At 39.6% G+C, this 19,281-nt stretch overlaps 1 protein-coding gene across 3 annotated transcripts in view; it reads left to right on the forward strand.

Annotated features, from left to right (window-relative positions):
• The first annotated feature begins 1,112 nt into the window (after positions 1 to 1,112).
• Positions 1,113 to 19,281, forward strand: part of SESTD1 (SEC14 and spectrin domain containing 1) — a 59,337-nt gene continuing 41,168 nt past the window's right edge. The window contains exons 1-3 of one of the 3 annotated variants that reach the window (XM_087708392.1): positions 1,113 to 1,265; positions 8,273 to 8,350; positions 9,021 to 9,125. The gene's annotated coding sequence lies outside the window, so the exon portion shown is untranslated. Of the gene's footprint in view, positions 1,266 to 1,309; positions 1,448 to 8,272; positions 8,351 to 9,020; positions 9,126 to 19,281 lie in introns of those variants that run through there. The other 2 variants (XM_087708399.1, XM_087708406.1) reach the window with 2 other exon arrangements.

Here is a 19,281-nt window from a genome sequence, read left to right on the forward strand (position 1 = left end):
AGATAGGGATTAGTATTAGCAGGTAATCTTGTTCTAGAAATATTGATCTGGCAACATAAAATGCAGTGATTTTTTATTGTAATCACGTTTCCCCCCCCCTTTTTTTTCTGATTTAGGAATCAGAAAGAACAAAGACAACAATTCCGAAATCCGTGTTAACGCAGGGTCTTCATTAGCCCGAGACGAGGTCACAAGCAGCGGGCGGAATTCTTGATCAAGCAGGGAGAAAAAGAAAGGGGGGAAAAGAGAATAGAAAAAAAACCCCAGCAATCCTACGCTTCACAAGGGAGACGTGCTTTGGAAAAAGCCTAATTCATAAGAACCCACCTTTTCTGATTTCCCAACCCACTTCAGACCAGGATGCTACGGTAGATTGGCGGGTGTGTGTGTGTGTGAAGGGAGGGGGAGAGACCACAGCGGGCAATCCAGCTTTAGATTGAATTGGTTAAGGGAGGAAGGGCGACAATGAAAGGAGAAGGGAGGGGGAGGACAGCACCCGAACCGCGATAGCACAGAACTGATACGCTTAAGTCAAATGAGAGGTGCGCGGTACGATTTCGCCCCCCCTCCCAAAAAAATCGTTTTTAAAACGCGCTTTCTTAACTCGGCCTCTGTTGTCTTGGGAGCCTTCGGGGCTTAATCTCTCTCGCCGCCGTGGCGAAACTAAAAGTCAAGGAAAAGCACTTAGTCCCTTTCGCCCGAACCAGAGCAAGGGCCAAGCCCCCGTGGCCGTTGCACACGTGCGCGATCCCTTTTTCTCCTGGGGACGACGAGCCCGAGGAAGAGGGAGCCGCGCAAGGCTGGTGCATTGTTCCAACTTCAGGGTGGGGCTTGTCATTGCAGGCTCTGGGCTGACCCTGCCTGAGAGCAGCTGCAGCTGCAAGCCTAGAGAGAGAGAGGGAATGTGCACACGTTGCGCGTGTTAGTGTCAGGGAGGGATGCATGCCGTCGCCTTCTCTGACCCAGGGTGGGCTTCCTTCCCGCAAACGCGCCGCGCTCTCCAGAAGGGCTAGGCGGCTAAGCAACGCGCGGCCTTCGCCAGGACTGACAGCCGCGGCGAAAGCAGCCCCTGCCGGCCGGCCCTCGCTTTTGTCTGCTGGGTAGCGAAGGCGGCGGCGGAGGAAGCAGCCCGGCGTCGCTCCTCGCCGCGCGCTCCCTCGCTCGCGGCCGGGCTTTGGTCCCGCCTTTCCCGCTCCAGCAAAACGGCGCCGCGGGCCGGCCCCCTCGCTGGGCTGGCAAGCGCAAAACGGCCGCGCTCGGCCCAGGTGAGTTGTGCTTTGCTCGGCCAGGCGCTTCCCGGGAACTGCAGCAAACGGAGAGGGAGAGAGAGAGAGAGAGAAGCAAGAGCAGAGCAGGCCCGGCCTTGCGGCCTGAGCGGGCTTTGTTTCCCGCCGCTTTGGGTGGCTTCGTCGGGGCTGGCTGGCTGCTCCCTCCTGAGGCTGCGGAGGTAAAAACCGTGCTGGGTGGGAGTCTCCTGGGAATGAGGGGAACAGGCTGCCGACGCATCTTTACCTGAATCTCTCTGTGCGTGGGAGAGAGGGAGAATGTGTCTCTGTGTGTGTGTGTGTGTGTGTGAGAGAGAGAGAGGGGGGGGGGTAATTCATAAAATCCCTCCCCCCTCCAGCCATTCTTCCCCTTTCCTACAACTGACGTTTCTGCCACTGCATGGGTTTTTTTAAAAGAAAAAATTGTGGCGGAGGCTCTTTCCTTCAACGTGGCTTGAGCCCCGTCTTTTGGGGGCGGGAGGAGGGCTCTGCCTTAATGCAAGAATTGCATTAAAGGCCAGAGCAACAGGTTATTTCCTTATTTGCCTATTGGATGGGGTTTTATACAGCTTTATAACGTGGAGTAACGTACACGCACACAGCCGCTGGTAGGGAAGAGTCAGTGCTGCCGCTTTCTTCTGTTCCTTCTCCCTTTTCCCTTTGTGTTGTTGACATTTTGCAATCCCAGCCCTGAGCAAAGAGAGTATAAGTGGTTGAAGGCACCAATCTCAATCTCTCTCTCTCTGGGCATCTTTCTATTCCAAAGCAATATCATTTCCGTAGTTTTGGCCACTTTCTGTGTTATTTCCACAATAATGTTTCATAGACTTTAAGCATTTTTTAAAAAAAAAAACTGGAACAAAGAGCTTATGACTCTGAGAAGGAAGAAAACTGTTGATTTTTTTTTCTTTGAGTGATAAAAAGCCTGCATCTTGGAGATGACTGCACACTTCAACACTTCATCCTGACCTTTTAGAATCACTGTAGTAACATTGTCACCTTGCCATTTCAAATATATGGTAGCTAAGGTATGGCCAAAATTATGGATTCCACAGTCTTGGGTTGGTCCATTGTTTGATATAATGTTGCCTCTACCTAGAGAAAGATGGCCAGCTGACAGAATCTCCATAATCTAAAGATTTTCTGAAAAGCTTTTCCAAACCATTGTTTGGGAAATAGAAAGTAGGAGGAGTTTACTTTTTAAAAAAAGTCTGGAACCTTTCCATAGCAAATAATTAAACCAGGTAACATTTTTTCAGTGTCTTTACTGCAAATCATTGATCACAGTTATTTGCACATAAAGAAATTGTGACAGTGTAGATACCCTTTTGTTGTAAGTATTACTGTTTGTAGTATTACAACAGCACTGATTTCTTTCTCCCTTTCCTGCCCTTTGATAAAAAATGGAGATAGATAATTCCTAGGGATACTTGCCATGTTCTTTCATCACCATGGTGATCTTATTTTTTTGAGCTAAATGTATTTTTCCATTTTGAATTGGGCATAATCTTTTTTTATTGATCCACTGTCAGGAAGAGGGATTATAATTTAAAACGGATGATTTCAGTGGCATCTTTTTTTTATTAATTTAAATTTCTTTCCGGTCTCCATACCCATCATCTTGTATCAAATAATAGCTGTGGATTCATTGGTATTAAGTGTATATGTTTGAAACAGTGCAGGAAATCTTGAAAACTTATGAATTTCTCTCCCCTCTGTGGCATTAGGCCTTAGTATCTGATTTGCACGGTAACACTTGGTTACAATCTGATGAAAATTTTCTGTAGATTGTGACCTTCTGATGTGTAGGAGCAGTGCTTCATGGAGAAAATTACTTAATAAAAATATTTCTGTCAAAAAGCAGAATAACATCAAAGTCTGTTACTCTGGTGAAGATCATTCCTCTTTTTTAATTTTGCAGACTGATATTAGAGGTTGAAGTTGTTGATTTTTAAAAAATGAAATGGGTAGAAAGGCTTTTCTCAAGTAATAACAATCAAATATATGTGTTTCTTCTTTACTGATTTATAGAAAGGGGAGGAGAATGAACAAGGACACATTTGCAACTGGCAGAAGACTGTAGTAGTAGTTGCCCAAGTATAGAAATAGGAGAATTTGGAATTTTATTACAGAACCATTAAAAAAACAACAGTATTTCTGGGCAAGAATTATTCAACAATTTGCATTCCTCCATTTTTTCTAAAATCGTAGAACTTTTATTTTTTACGTTGATGCAACCTAACTCAGTGGATTGTCCTGGCATACCTCTTGGAACTACAAGATTAAGGGTGGAATAAAGAATGAAATACATCAAATTTAGTTTTGAGAGGTTTTTTTATATAATAAATTACTATAACCTGCATTTTAGTGTACAATTTAGGCCTTGGGTATGGAATAGAATATTTAGAAAAAGTAGAAAGATCTATAATCTCGGTTGATGACATTTACTCCATAGCTAGTTGATTTATCCTTGACTTCTGACTTCTGTATTTGGCATTGGTTGCTTCTATAAAAATACTATAATGAGATCGTTAATTTTACATAAAATATTTATATCCATTCTTTCTGTACCTAAAGAATAAGAGCCTGAATTTGGTGATGCTATGGTACATACCATAAAACAAATCAGTCTTGGGGTGCATGGGGGAATCATATGGGAATTTGGTGTGTTTAAGAGACAGACTCTATTATTGTGTTTAATATCTGTGGAGGCCCTCAGCTTGAACTATGTTTGGAGTTGATACTTTATCAAAAAAAGAAGTTTCCTGCATAATGAAGTCTTCCTGGCACAGTATAACTTATTTCAAAAGCCACCACTGGTATTAATGCTCCCCTTTTCTTCCTTTAGAACAGCGGTTCTCAACCTGTGGTTCGGGACCCCTTTGGGGGTCGAATGACCCTTTCACAGGGGTCGCCTAAGACCATCGGAAAACACATTTTCGATGGTCTTAGGAACCGAGACACCAATTTGATGGTTGGGGGTCACCACCACATGTGGAACTGTATTAAAGGGTCATGGCATTGGGAAAGTTGAGAACCACTGCTTTAGAAGCTTATAGTCTGAAAACAATTCAGTTACATACTGAGTCCCATAGAACTGGCTACTGAATATTGTTCCTGATTAAAACATCCATATTCTATTTTGAGATTGTTCTATTTGCAACACTGCAACAGATGCAGGCTTAGCTGTTAACCAGTACAAGTGCTACTTCTGTGTAAAACACACTGGGTTATCCTTAAGATTGGGGTACAAGTCCCCATTAAAATCCATGTTCTGCATGTAGCATTGAAAAACTATCAGGTGAACATCATTACTGCAAAGTCATTTATTGTGTCTGAACATGACTTACAGAAATAGTTGCTTGGATGTGGTAACAATAATTGAAACCTATAAGAACTATGCTTTAATTAAGAGCAAAAGTTCAAATCCAGTGCAATTTAGGACCGATTAGGACAATTATTTTTGCTCAAAATAGATTAGAGAAGTCTAACCTGGAGATGTGAAAAGAAATGATTTTTTAAAGAAAAAAAAATGATGAAATCCAGTAAAGTTGATGTAAAAAGAAATATTGCATCTTTTTCCATTTTTTCCTGGACCTCTCCTTCCAACATTTTCAGTAATGTTACAACTCTAGCCTACTCTGTTCTGAGTTAAAATCCTCTGCAAAGTTTAATCCTGGTTTACTATTATAGAGCTTATCCATATTGCAAATGGCATCACCACAGTAGCCACACTAAGTGGGAGAGAAATTTAAAAAAAACATTTCATCAATATCCAGTAATATGTCTTGCATTGAAATGGAGGGAGGGGGAAGAGGGATTCAGATCTGTCCACAAATACAGTGAGTCTTGTAATTAGATCATCAATGTCCAGTCAGAATCATGACCATATCAGAATAGGCCATATCCATCCATATTGGTTTAGGGTAAGTCTGGTTATATCTACGGCTTCAGAGCCAATCTTGAAATGTGTTGGCCAGTCTCTGAAAACCCCAGAAGTAATGATATATTACAGGGACTTGTTTAAAAGCTTAAATCTGTTACATGACCCCTGTGGATGGCAGTATTTCATATGAAAAAAAAAAGTCTCTGGTTCTAATTTTTATTTTAAATATTCTTTTAATTTCAAAAAGGAAAGCCAATGTATGCTGGAGAAAAATATTCTTCAAATCAATCTTCTGAGTTTTATTTTGAATTATGAGCTGTGATGGTACAGTGGTTAGAATGCAGTATTGTAGCCTAATTCTGCTGACTGCCAGCAGTTTGATTCTTACCTGCTCAAGGTTGACTCAGCCTTCCATCCTTCTGAGACGTAAAATGAGGATCCAGATTATTAGGGACAATATGCAATATTAAACTGATTAGAGGAGGGGGGCGGAGCTGCAGCCGGTGCAGCTGGAGAGTGTTTGCAGTAGTGCCTCCAGGTTTTATTTTATAGACGAACAAAGACGAACAAGCTGGTTTTAGAGAAGGAGGATCTACAGTGGATCATATCTTGGTACTCCACCATTTAGTACAAAAATACACATATAAAAAAAAATCCTCTCTTTTTGTGGCCTTTCTTGATTTTAAGCAGGCCTTTGATTCAATATCCAGGATCACTCTCTGGGAAAAATTAAAATGCACCACGATCGATAAACACCTCCTCTTCCTCATACAAAAATTGTATGCCAATTCCACCTTGAAAGTGAGGTGCAATCCCCAAGGGAGTTTAACTGGCTCAGTAAGGGTACAAAAAGGGGTACGGCAGGGTTGCATCCTGTCCCCCTCCCTCTTTAAGTTCTATATTAATCCCCTGATTGATCTCCTACAGAACCCTGATTTCCATCCTCCTAACCTAGCACAACGCAAAGTGCCAATTCTCTTATATGCTGATGATGCCGCTATCATTTCACAAACACCTGTAGGTCTGAAGAGAGCAATTAGGGCAACACTCGGCTATTGCAGGCAAAACAAGCTGGTCCTTAACTTTGTTAAATCAAAATTTTTAGTTTCTGCTAAAAGACCAAGCCAATATTCCTGGACATAGAAGGACATAGTTTGGAACAGGTTAGAACAGGTTGACGTTAAAAGTAGAAAATAACATACATGTTATTTTTAATTATATCTTAATGTCAGTACTTTTTAACATATTGTAAAAACTAATGTGTATTGCTGGTCTTTGACCGTAATAAAGATTACTTACTGATTAGAGAGCACTATGAAGCAGTGTATTATGTCTATTTGCACAGAAAACAACATGCAGTAATGAGTTAGGAGGGGACTATTTCTGATTTGAGAAAATGGTGGGATTCAGCTGTACCAGTTGAGGCTGACCCAAATGAGTGGGTTTTTTAATATTAAAATTGCCCATAATAGTAACCATTTGTTATGAATGCCTTATCATGTTTTCAGATTTTTTTTGTATACTAACTCCAAAAGATGGGGGAATCCTGCTTTAAATGTCCACTTTTAAGGCCATTTGTCTTATGACCTAGGGCCGGGATGGCGAACCTATGCCACGCGTGCCACAGGTGGCACATGGAGCCATTTGTCAGGGCATGCATGCGCACACTGGCCAGCTGAGCTCAGCCTTTTTTAAAGCCATTTTTTTGCCCTCGCCAGGCTCCAGAGGCTTTATAGGAGCCTGGGGAGAGTGGAAAGATCCTCTGGAGCACAAAAAACTGGCCCTATGGGGAAACCGGGAGTTTCAGAACTTTCAGAGTTTCTATGGCCTGAAGGTCCCTGAAGCCTCCAGAGGCCTCCGGGGGTGGGGGAGGCTGTTTTCACCCTCCCCAGGCTCCTATAAAGCCTCTGGAGCCTCAGGAGGGTGAAAAAAGCATGCAAAAAATGGGAACGTCTCTCATGCGCGCATGTGCATTGGGGGGGGTGTCGCACATTGCATTATGGGTGTGGCATGCCCGTGCCCGACCCGCTGCGCTCCCCCCTTATGGCATGCGAGCCAAAAAAAGGTTCGCAATCGTTGACTTAGGGTAAATGAGCAACCTATTGAATAAATGTAATCTTAAAATAAATTGTCAGATTTCTCTACTGATTTTCATTCTTCCTCCTCCTCTAATTCAAAGTTTTGTACCTCCAGCAGAATAAATTCAGTTTGTGATATCTAGTTCTCTTTGCTTTTCCACTATTAAATGTAATAGTGTACAGATAATCTTTAACTTACAACCACAATGAAGCAAAGTCATTGTGGTTTTAAATTGAGGCACCACGTGACGACGTGATTTTACGATTACAATCATTTTTTAAGGGTAATCATAAAGTGAGTCACTGCATTGTAAGAGGATCACTTGGTCATTGAGCAAATGCAGCATATCCAGTGGGCTTTTTCTGCTGGAAAATAGCAAAACAAATCACACATCGTGGTTATGTGACTGCGGGTTATATACAACTGGTTGTAAATAAAATCTGGTTGCCAAGTGCCTGTAATACAGTCATGTGGCTGTGAAATATGATAGGGCAGTTGTAACAAAGGGTTGTAAATAGTTTTTTTTTTTTAAGTGTACATTTGTTAAGGCTACAAAAAACGTGGCTCAGTGACTAACACATTGAGCTTGTCAATCAGAAATGTCAGTAGTTTGGCAGTTTGAATCCCTAGCACCACATAACAGAGTGAGCTCCTGTTACTTGCAGCTTTTGCCAACCTAGCAGTTCGAAAGCACGTAAAATGGAAGCAGAAAAATAGGGCCCACCTTTGGTGGGAAGGTAACAGCATTCTGTGCGTTTAGTCATGCTGGCTACATGACCACGGACAGTGCTGGCTCTTTGGCTTTGAAACGGAGATGAGCACCGTCCCTTAGAGTCGGGAACAACTAACACATATGTGCGAGGGGAACCTTTACCTTTACAAATCAAGGGCTACCTGTACTAATGTATCAGTCAGTGTATTGTGGAACATATTCCTATTTTCATTATTTCATTTTGAATTGTCTGAATGAAGTAAATGTCTTTCTAAAGAATCTATGATAAACTCCCAATAGAAAATTTCAATTTCTAATTTATATTCGCAGGACTTGAAAAGTTGAGTCAGACCTCAAGCCTGTTTTGTTACCAGATTCCTGATGTCTTTGGAAATTGCCACAAACACAGTAAGTAGGCTCATTCAATTTCTAAATATTTAACGGGCATATATATGTAATTTATTTTTGCCAATTGCCAAAATGTTTTATTTTATATAGACAAGTCTGTTGACCTAGGTGTTATTTACAGACCATATAATTAATAGCAAAAATGTAAGCATGTTTACAAAGGTCAGTTCCTCTATGTTCATTATAATCTTGGAAAACTGAATCTGATATTGTGCTTTTATAACTAATAATGTAAACAATATAATTAATATAACAGCTCTAATATTGCCTGTTGCATGCAGTGGGGCAAGTACAGTGAAGGCAGGAGTTCATGTTGGGGCCTGCAGGAACAGAACCGTTGGCCAGATTTTTAGTCTTTTTAAAGACTTAGGTCTACGGTCTGCCTAAAATAAGCTCATAAGTTAGTTCCTGAGTGTAGATTTTAGAAGCATATAAATTGTGTTTGTTATTTTCAGTTTACTTGGAAAACTGATCAATATGAAAAGTATTCTTGATGCAACAAACTAGTAAAATCAAATGAATGAAACTCAATTAAATGATTTAATAACAGGCTTTGAAAAATTGGACTGAAGGTTTTTTTTGAATTTTTATGAAGATAGTATTGAGATTTTGGGGGGGTTGAAGTCCTATAGGCATAAAATAAATATGGGATATTGTCTTCTGCTTTTAGGTGAGAAGATGAACAGCTACGATTCAGAAAAACTGAAGGTTGAAAGATTTTCTGACAAAATTAGAGAGAGAGAAATTGCATTGATTAAGATAAAAAGACATGAAGGTATGATGCAGTTAAACAGATGAGTAATTGCTCAGAGTAATTGGGCGGGGAGAGATGATGGCTGAATTAGAGAATCTTTTGGATATGGTTAGATAGTGATACTATATAAAACTTGTTATTGGCAGTGAAACCTGACAAAGTGGTTTCTGGTCAAGCTATGACTAAATCTTTTGTTTGGTCAAAAATGATGTAATATTATATCAGAGCTACTTTAAAATGTGGCTGCCATTACCCTCATAATTTCATATTTTCATATTTAGATTGTTTCATATTTTTTCCTAGTATAGTATTTTGGATTGTCGTATTGTGTCATTTACTGGGAATTAATAGATTACGAACATTTAGAATTTAAATTGACAATTCTATTATATAAAGAAGTATTATAGAAAATAGGTGTTTCTGTTTAAATACTGTATTTTTCGGAGTATAGGATGCTCTGGACTATAAGATGCACCTAGCTTTTGGGGAGGAAAAGAAGAAGAAAAATAATCTGCCTTTGTCTCCCAGCATCCATCTGGTATTCATATGGTCCGTTTGCTTCAGCCCATTCGCCGCTGCTGCCTACTCGCCGCCTTGGCTTTTTCGGTGCTGCCGCAGCCTATTCGAGAACAATTGATTGGTGCCACACCCCCCCCCCCCAATATTCACTGTATAAGACACACACGCATTTCCACCCACTTTGGGGTGCGTCTTATACTCTGAAAAATATAGTAAATCAATGAAATTTCTCTTGAACACTTCAGTTACAAAATAATTCAGTTTCTTCTTTTGTTTGTTTATCGTATCTCCTTTTCCTTCAGCTGTATCATTTAAATATGATGAAAAATGATATGATCACTTGATATGAGTTAGCAGTGTGTGGTGGCAATCAAAAAAGCTAATACAATCCTTGGTTATATAAACAGGCATAGAATTAAAATCACATGAAGGATTAGTACCACTTTATAAAGCCTTAGTAAGACCACATTTGGAATACTGCATCCTGTTTTGGTCACCACATTACAAAAAAATGTTGAGACTGGAAAAAGTGTCGAGAAGAACAACTAGAACAATGGTTGTATGATTTGAGTTTGGCTAGTCTAGAGGAAATAAAGGACTAGAGGGTGACATGATTGCAGTGTTCCAGTATTTGAAGGGTTTCCACAAAGAAGAGGGAGTCAACTTATTTTCCAAAGCACCAGAAAGCAAAACAAACAATGGATGGAAACTAATCAAGGAGAAAAGCAACCTGCAATTAAGGAGAACCTTCCCAACAGTGAGAACAATTAACCAATGGAATGTCATTCCTTCAGAAGTTGTAGATGCTTCATCACTGGAGATTTTAAAGAAGAGACTGGATAGCCACTTGTCTGAAGTTGTATAGGGTCTCCTGCTTCAGCAGGGGGTTGGATTAGAAGACTTCCAAGATCCCTTCCAGCTTTATTCTGATTGACTGTATTTTTCTTCTCTGACTCCTCCCCACCTAGCACTTCACTTAGATTTGTAATTCTATACTGTAACTGCATTGGGTACCCAAAAGGTGGCAGCCTTGAAAGCAGGGCGTCTCCCAGCCTCTAGCCATTGGAAGACTGCAGCCAGTGCCTTGGGCCTGCTTCTCTTGCTCCATTCCTGGCTGAACCAGAAACTTCCCGTGTCCGCCTCTCTCTGCTGAAGAGAAACCCAGATATCTATCTTTAAATCCTCTTAAAGGGTGATTCACACATAGGTGTAGCTAACTTTGTTTTATTTATTTATGTATGACATATGCATGCTGCCAAATCTTCACCACAAGTTTACAAATTAAAAACATTTAGAATATCATAAAATAACAAAAAAATAATACAATAATGGTAATAGTGATAATACCTCATCACAGAAAGTAGTAATAATGACAATCATTCTGTAAAAGGTTGCTGGAAACATCCCGGTCTTTAAAAGCTAACCTGACGCCATCAGTGAAGGGGGCAGGCTGATCTCTATTGGGAGTCTGCCCCATGATGTAGGTGCCATGATGGAAAAACAGTTGGATACCAAGTTATGTAAGACTTCATTCCTCAAAACTAATACTTTGAACTGCACCCAGAAACCTACTGGCAACAATGCAAAGCTTGCAAGATAGATGTTGAACCAGATGTTTTTTTCCAGGTGGAGTGAGCAGTCAGAATGGTAGTTAAAGTATGGGTTACTGAATCATGATCCCGTTACTCCAGAAAGGACCCTACTTGTGTCCTACAAAAACTTGTCAAAGCCCAGTCTGGTTGTAGCCTCTACCTGCCCATCTATTATTTATTAGACTTATATACCGCTTCATAGGGCTTTCAGCCCTCTCTAAGCGGTTTACAAATTTTTAGCAAATTGAGTCAGCAACTTGCCCCCACAGTCCGGGTCCTCATTTCACCCACCTCAGAAGGATGGAAAGCTGAGTCGACCTTGAGCCGGTGAGATTTGAACCGCTGAGCTGCAGATCACAGTCAGCTAAAGTGGCCTGCAGTACTGCACCCTAACCGCTGCGCCACCTCGGCTCTAGCTTTTCTCCCATCAGAAGACAACACAAACTGGTAGAAAGCTGCAATGAAGAAACTGTACTTCCATCTTGCTTGGGTTCGGTTTTAGCCTGGTCAACCAGACCTCAGCAACCTTGGGACCAGAACAGGCACGGAGCTTGAAATAACTGAAATTGCTATAAAGCCTGAGGGATTTATCAACTTGACAGCCAGATTAAGCAGTGTGAAGAGCGATCAAATTGGGCTGCAGGGTGACTGGTACATCAGAAGAATACACAGCTCATCTTGACAGCCCGATTCAACGTGCAGGCCGCTAGCACCTTGTCACAAAAACAGTACCCTGGTTGTACAGGTAATCCTTACATAACAACTGATCTGTTTAGCAGACATTCAAAGTTACAGCAGCACTGAAAAAGTAACCTTACAACTGGTTCTTACATTTTTAACCATCACAGCATACCTACAATCACATGATTGTGGTTTGTGTGCCTTACATCAAGCAGGAACCTATGACTTACAGCACCTCCCAGCCACATAGTTATCCTTTGCGTGCTTCACAGCTAGATTCTAGAAAGCAAAGTCAGTGGAGAACGTGGAAGTAAAACTATATCACAATCATGTGATGGCTTGCTTTATGACTGCTTGACTTGATCCACACTGTGGCAAAAGTGTGGTAATAAATCCATTCCAGTCATGTGATGTCTTGCTTAACAACTGTTGCTTAGTGATGAAATTGCTGGTTCAAATTGTAGCTGTTGAACAAAGGTTACCTATATACAATCTCTCATAAGATAAAATGGTATTCGTTCCTCTGGGCAATCTTGTGCTAAACAATAAGCGATGATTTGCATTCTCTACTGGTTGGATTTAAGTAGTTGAATCTAGTGAACTAATAATATGTTTTAGTACAGTGTTTCTCAACTTTGGCAATTTGAAGATGTCCGGACTTCAACTCCCAGAATGCCCCAGCCAGCGAATGCTGGCTGGGGAATTCTGGGAGTTGAAGTCCGGACATCTTCAAGTTGCCAAGGTTGAGAAACACTGTTTAGTATGATGTTTGAATACTATCATTATGCAAGCCTGAATCAATTCATGGACTTGTTGTAAGATTAAGATATTGCTCTTCATTCCTTGGAAATAAGTTAATAATAGGTTGTAGATAAAGAGTATCCTGAAGTTGGAAAATAACTTGAAAATCCATTTTCATGAATTAGTGGCGAAGAGAAATGTAAAACAGCTGGTTTTGCCGGGAGCTGACTCATAAAATTCAGTTATATGTAGTGTACTTAAACTTATAAAACCAAGTATATTTAGTACATTTACTTCAAAGAGGCTTCTGACATGATTGTTCTTCCACCCACTTACATTATAGCATTAACTAATAATTTCATAAATAATATAAAACTGATAATTTTTGAGCTACTGTGCTCTTCTCACTCCGTAATTTTCTTTTGTATTATCAAGTGTTTATATGAATAAGTGCAGAGAAACAGGGCTTATAGCAAAAAGGTCTGAAGGAAGATGTGGGTGGAAATAATACACCTGGCTGGAAGCCAGAAATATAGGTTGTAACCTTGACCTTTTTTTTAATGCTATGTCTTTGTCCTTAAAATGGTACAACTGAGTTAACAATTTGAATCAATCCTTTAAGCAGATTGATGCACATAACTTTCATGAGAGGATTATTACACCAAAATTATGGTTGTAGTATATTATGTGGATACTCATCTGTGTCACAACAGACTGCCTGCTGAAATGCCCTTGTCCCAAATTATCATTTTATATGACTTTGGTGGCAATCCTTTATGTCTCCCCCCCCCCTTTTTATGATGACTATAGGACTGTGAATTAAACTGTTCAGTATAAAGCTAAATCAGTGTGCATTTCAAAAAAAAAATTTGTCAGGACTTTATCCTGAAAATGGTGCACTGATGGAAGTAATGTTTAGTTTAGGTTTTCATATTTCTGGAGTAAAAAAAGCATAAAGAAGGAGTCTTAAGAGAATTATTTATTTCTTTGTCTATGTTTGGCAACATTTACTTCAACGTAAATATCTGTGGTTTTTGAAAGCATAGGGCTTAAAATTATCATTATGTGAATCAAATTTTAGGAAAATAGTGCTTCTTTTATTGATACACTTCATTTAGAATGCCAGATGAGAAACATATAAATGATAAATGTATAAATTCATTTTCATAGATGATAAATGAATATATTTTAAAATCAGCAAATGAAGTGGATGCAGTAGAACTGCATCCAGTCTTTAAATATATTTTTTAATAATGAACTTTTTTGGAAATACATACATTAATAATGAACTTCTTTGGAAATACATACAGACATACAGACAGACATACAGACATACATATATATCATTACATTTGTGTCAACCTACAAAAGTATCATTGAATTCAGAGGCATTTGGTTCTAGGATACATGCATATAATAGTTGTTTTTGCAATACTCATTTCCACCTAAGTAATTATTTCAAATCTAATGGAAACGTTTTTAAAAAAATAATTCTGGGGTGTAACATCTGATATTTATAAGCATAATGTATTAATGATACATTTCTGCAATATTGTTAATTAAGTCATACAATAATGATAGCTTGCCAGTTTCACCTGGAAAAAGAGTATGGCCTGTTTCCTTAGGAAAAGAAAAGTCTAATTAATTCATTTTTAAAGTAGATTTAGGCATACTTTCTCTACTTTTTATATATCTCTTAATGCTTTCAAGGAAAAATAGGGCTAATGCTGTATTTGAATTGAGATGCTAGTGTCCAGTTATCTTAAAATAAAAAAGTACATTTATTTGATCTTTTTTAAAGACTGCAACGATCTGTTTATGATGTACCGTTAAAACTACCGCATAAAAAAAAGTCATTCAACATTTTTGATTCAGAACTTGGGAAGATTTTATCATGTTAATGGTGAAGTTGTAACATGAATTTTGATTAGAAATGTGTGTATAAAAACAAGTTCTGTTTTTTGTACAAATAATAAATAAGCTGCAGTTGAAAACTAGGTGGATTTGTAAAATTAAAATGGCCTGAGGAATCTCAGTTTTTGAATATAGGAAATGTATTTCTGAAAAGCTTCTGGCAATCAAAATAATTGAATGTATTTTCTAGAATAGTTTATATTGTAAAGATAAAATAGATGTGATACAATAATGCATTTCCTTTACATGGGGTAGATTAAGGAAATGTGCCAGTGTTTGATAAAATTGCTTTTCTAATACAGAAAAAAAGATAATGCTCAAACAGATGTTACTCAGCCAGGCTTCTTTAACTTTAATTCTTCAGTTGTTACTTTTATAATTATATGGGAGGCATTCTCTATTGAATTTCAATATTTGTTTCATGGATACGAATAGTTGTCAAGAATGTTGAAAGTTTGTTCTACTAGTCATAGCACCTTTTAGCCTTCATGTTTTATCAGTGTATTTGTGCCTTATGAAAAGTGCATTGTATCCTAATGAAAAACTTGTAATTCTCTTTGAAAGGCCTTAGTACCTGTTCTGCTAAGCACACATAACCAGACATTCAAAGAAAAAATGTAATTGCTTATGAACTGGAAGAAGGGTATTCTTTTATTCCTTGGGCAGAAATGCCTGCTTTTCCTATTTTAATTCTCTAAAAGAGAAATGGATTCTAAAGTCCTAAGCAATGAGAATGTTGTTGGAAAAATAGGTTGAAGAAGGAATATATAAGCTATATTCATTCGCTTGAATTCTTTTATGAAAATGTTTAATTATAAAAATAGTAAAGCAATATAAAATAGTGCTGTGTTTCCCCGAAAATACGACAGGGTCATATTTTTTTGACCCACGAAATATGGCCTTGGGCTTATTAAAGGGGAGGGCTTATTGTTTTTTGGGTTGCCGGGTTGCTGCTCCCTTGCGACCGGGCTCCCGAAGAGCTGGGCACAGCCTCAGGGTCAAATGGCTGTGTTGCGCTGTCGCAGCAGCAACACAGCAGCCATGAGGTGGCCATGCTCACAAGCAACTGCCCAGCAACCCCCCTTTCCAGCTGGGCACAGCGCCGCTAACCAACCTAGCGGTACCCAGAAGGCACCAAGGAGGGTTGCGCGAGCGGCTTCTCCACTTCCTGCTCGCACAATTCGCAGACTCACAATGCCCTTGGCTAACTCTACAGTACCTGCAGAGCCAGGTCATCTCCGCTACTGGCGCTGCCCACTGCATGTTTTTTTTTTTTTTGCAGCTTTCAAAGCACAGAGGACGGATGCCGCTCTGGAAGTATGCTCTATGGTAGCATACAACCATAGAGCATACTCACAGAGCAGTATCCTACCTCCGTGCTTTGGAAGCCACAACGGAGGATGGATGCCGCTCTGGGAGTACGCTCTATGATTGTAAACTCTGCAGCGCACAACCATAGAGCTTACTCCCAGAGCGGCATCCGTCCTCTGTGCTTTGAAAGCCACAAAAAAAACCCTAAGCGGCGGGTGGCGCCAGATGCCCTGGCTCTGCAGGTATGTAGAGTTAGCCAAGGGCATTGTGAGCCTGCGAGTCGCGTGAGCGGGGAGCGGAAGAGCCGCTCGCGCAACCCCCCTCTCCAGCCACGCAGAGCCCCATTAACTCACCTAGGGGCATTCCGAAGGTGCTGAGCCGTGGGAGGTGGAGGGCAGAGAACAGGTGGTCGCATTGCTCGATGCCTTCCAGGTACTGCTAGGTGGGTCAGCAGTGCTGTGCCCGGCTGGAAAGGGGGATTGCCGGGTGGCTGCTCGCGAGTGTGGTCACCTCATGGCTGCTGTGTTGCTGCTGTGACAGCGCAACACAGCCATTCGACCCTGAGGCTGTGCCTGGCTCTTCGGGAGCCCGCTTGCAAGAGAGCAGCTACCCGGCAACCTTCCCTCTTCAGCTGCGCACAGCACCACTGACTGACCTAGCGATACCCCAAAAGCACCAAGCAACATGAGCGCCTTTGCCCCCCACCTCATTCCCATGGCTTGGCGCCTTCGGGATACCGCTAGATCTGCGAGCAGTGTTCTGCCTGGCCAGAAAGAGGGGATTGTCCAGGGGTCTTATTTGCGGGGGGGGGGGGGGGGGGGGCTATTATTTTTGCCCACCTGAAATATGTGGCAAGGCTTTAGTTTCAGGACCGGTCGTATTTTTGGGGAAGCACGATACATGTAATGATTTTTCCATCATCCTCGTTATCCTAGGACCTTTCTTTTCTCCCCACTTTCTCCTAACTTTCTCTTAACTGCAATTGTATGTTGTCATTAGTGATGGCCTTTTCTCCAATTCTTTTTTTTTTTTTTTAAACAGAACTTTTTTATTTTTCTTTAAAAAAAAACACAAATATGTCATTTGTCAATCATTAAAACATTGAAGTACAATTTTGTGTGTGTACCCCTCCCTCCCTCCACCCCCCCACCCCCCCTCCTCCTTCCCCCCCCCCGACTTCCCAGAACCCGTACCCGGTATGGATTTTTAACTAACACAGTCTAAAATCTATTGAGAAAAAAGAAATAAAGAAATTAATGACATTCTAGATTGACCTTAGCTTCTTCTTACTGAACTAACTTTTAACAGTTTAAATCATTTCTGATCTTAAGCATAGGCTAACTGGAATTTCTTAGTCCCGTATTTATTTTGTATATAGTCAATCCATTTTTTCCAGTCTCGTTTATATCTCTCATTTGAATGATCTTTGAGATATGCCGATATTTTAGCCATTTCAGCTAAGTTTGTTACTTTCAATGTCCATTCTTGGATTGTAGGCAAGTCTTCCTTCTTCCAATATTGCGCCACCAACAGTCTTGCTGCAGTTATCAGGTGCAAAGTCAAATTGGTCTCTACCACTGTAAAGTCAGTACATATACCTAGTAAAAATAACTGAGGACTAAACTTTATCCTTCTTTTAAAAACATTTTGCATGACCCACCATATTTTTATCCAAAATGCCTTAACCTTTTGGCAGGTCCACCATATATGATAATATGTAGCATCGAGAGAACCACACCTCCAACATTTAGGCTGTACATTCGGATACATAGAAGCCAACTTTTTAGGATCTAAATGCCATCTATAGAACATCTTGTAAAAATTTTCTCTCAGATTTTGAGCTTGTGTAAATTTCACATTTCTTACCCAGATTCTTTCCCATGTATCCAACATTATTGGTTCCTCAATATTTTGAGCCCATTTTATCATACAATCTTTAACTAATTCTGTTTCCGAATCCATCTGTATTAATACATTATATATCCTCTTTATATGCATTAAGCTTTGATCTCTTATTTGTTTAAACAGATTATCCTCAACTTGAATAAAACCAATCTTTTGATCTATTTTCCACCTAGCCTGTAATTGCCCATACTGGAACCATGTTTGAACTACCTTCTCCTCTTTTAATACCTCTAGAGATTTTAATTGTAATACCCCCCCTTCCGAGGTAAGAAGCTGTCTGTAAGTAATTCTATCCTGTTTTTGTGCTGTATTCATATTTTCAATTGCGTGTCTAGGAATTGCCCACATGGGTATCTTGTCATTTAATTTATGTTGGTATTTCTTCCAGACCCGCAATAAAGCATTTCTTAAAATATGACTTTTAAAGTTCTTATCCAATTTTTTGTTGAATAACAGGTAAGCATGCCAACCAAATAGCAGATCGTGTCCCTCAATGTTCAATATTCTATCATTGGTTAAGTGAATCCAATCACTAATTACAGATAATGCCACTGCATCATAATATAGTTTTAAATTAGGTAGTTTCAATCCTCCTCTCTCACGTGCATCTTGCATTATTTTCATCTTTACCCTCGGCTTCTTTCCTGCCCACACAAATTTGTTAATACCCTTCTGCCATTCTAAAAGGTTCGCATCTTTTTTTAGTATAGGTAACATTTGGAAGAGAAATAAAAATTTTGGTAGAATGTTCATTTTCACTGCCGCTATCCTACCCAGCAAAGATAGGTGCAATTTCTCCCATTTTTTCATCTCTGTCTGTATGCTATGCCAAAGTGGTTCATAATTATGCTTATATAATTTCCCATTTGAAGTTAAAATGTTAACTCCAAGATATTTGACTTTTTTAACTACCTCACATCCTAGCATCACTCCTAATTCTTCCTTTTGTTTAATATTCATATTTATAGCTAATATTTTGGTTTTTCCTAAGTTTATTTTAAAGCCCGACACTTGACCATATTGATTAATCATATTCATTAAAACCATACTGGATTCCTGCGGTTGTTCCAATATTATAACCAAATCATCCGCAAAAGCGCGGACTCTATATTCTTGCTGCCTAATCTTGATCCCTTTTAAACCATCCAAGCCCCGTATTTTATTCAACAATACTTCCAAAGTTATAATAAACAATTTTATTGTTTTCTCCTTTTCTCCAATTCTTTACAGTATTTCATTACAGAGGCATTTGTTTCATTTCCGTGCCTGGATCAACTATTGGATTTTTGAAAGTTTGGAAAGATTCTTATTTTTTAAAAAAATTAAAATTCTGAGCTATGTAGTGTTTAAGAATGATATTGAAATGTCTGATAATGTTGACATTTTTTTTTTTACTGTGCTTGTGGATTATTTGCAAAAATTCAGTAACTGAAAATTTTATAGTAGAAAATTAGAACTGGCAATTCAGGAAAAAGTAGAAAGGATGACATGTACAGTTGAATACAAAAAGACAA

This window comes from Thamnophis sirtalis, unplaced genomic scaffold (genome assembly GCF_051295495.1).
Source record: "Thamnophis sirtalis isolate CommonGarterSnake01/CBP01778 unplaced genomic scaffold, rThaSir2_p1.2 scaffold_1, whole genome shotgun sequence".
NCBI classification, from domain to species: Eukaryota; Metazoa; Chordata; class Lepidosauria; order Squamata; family Natricidae; genus Thamnophis; species Thamnophis sirtalis.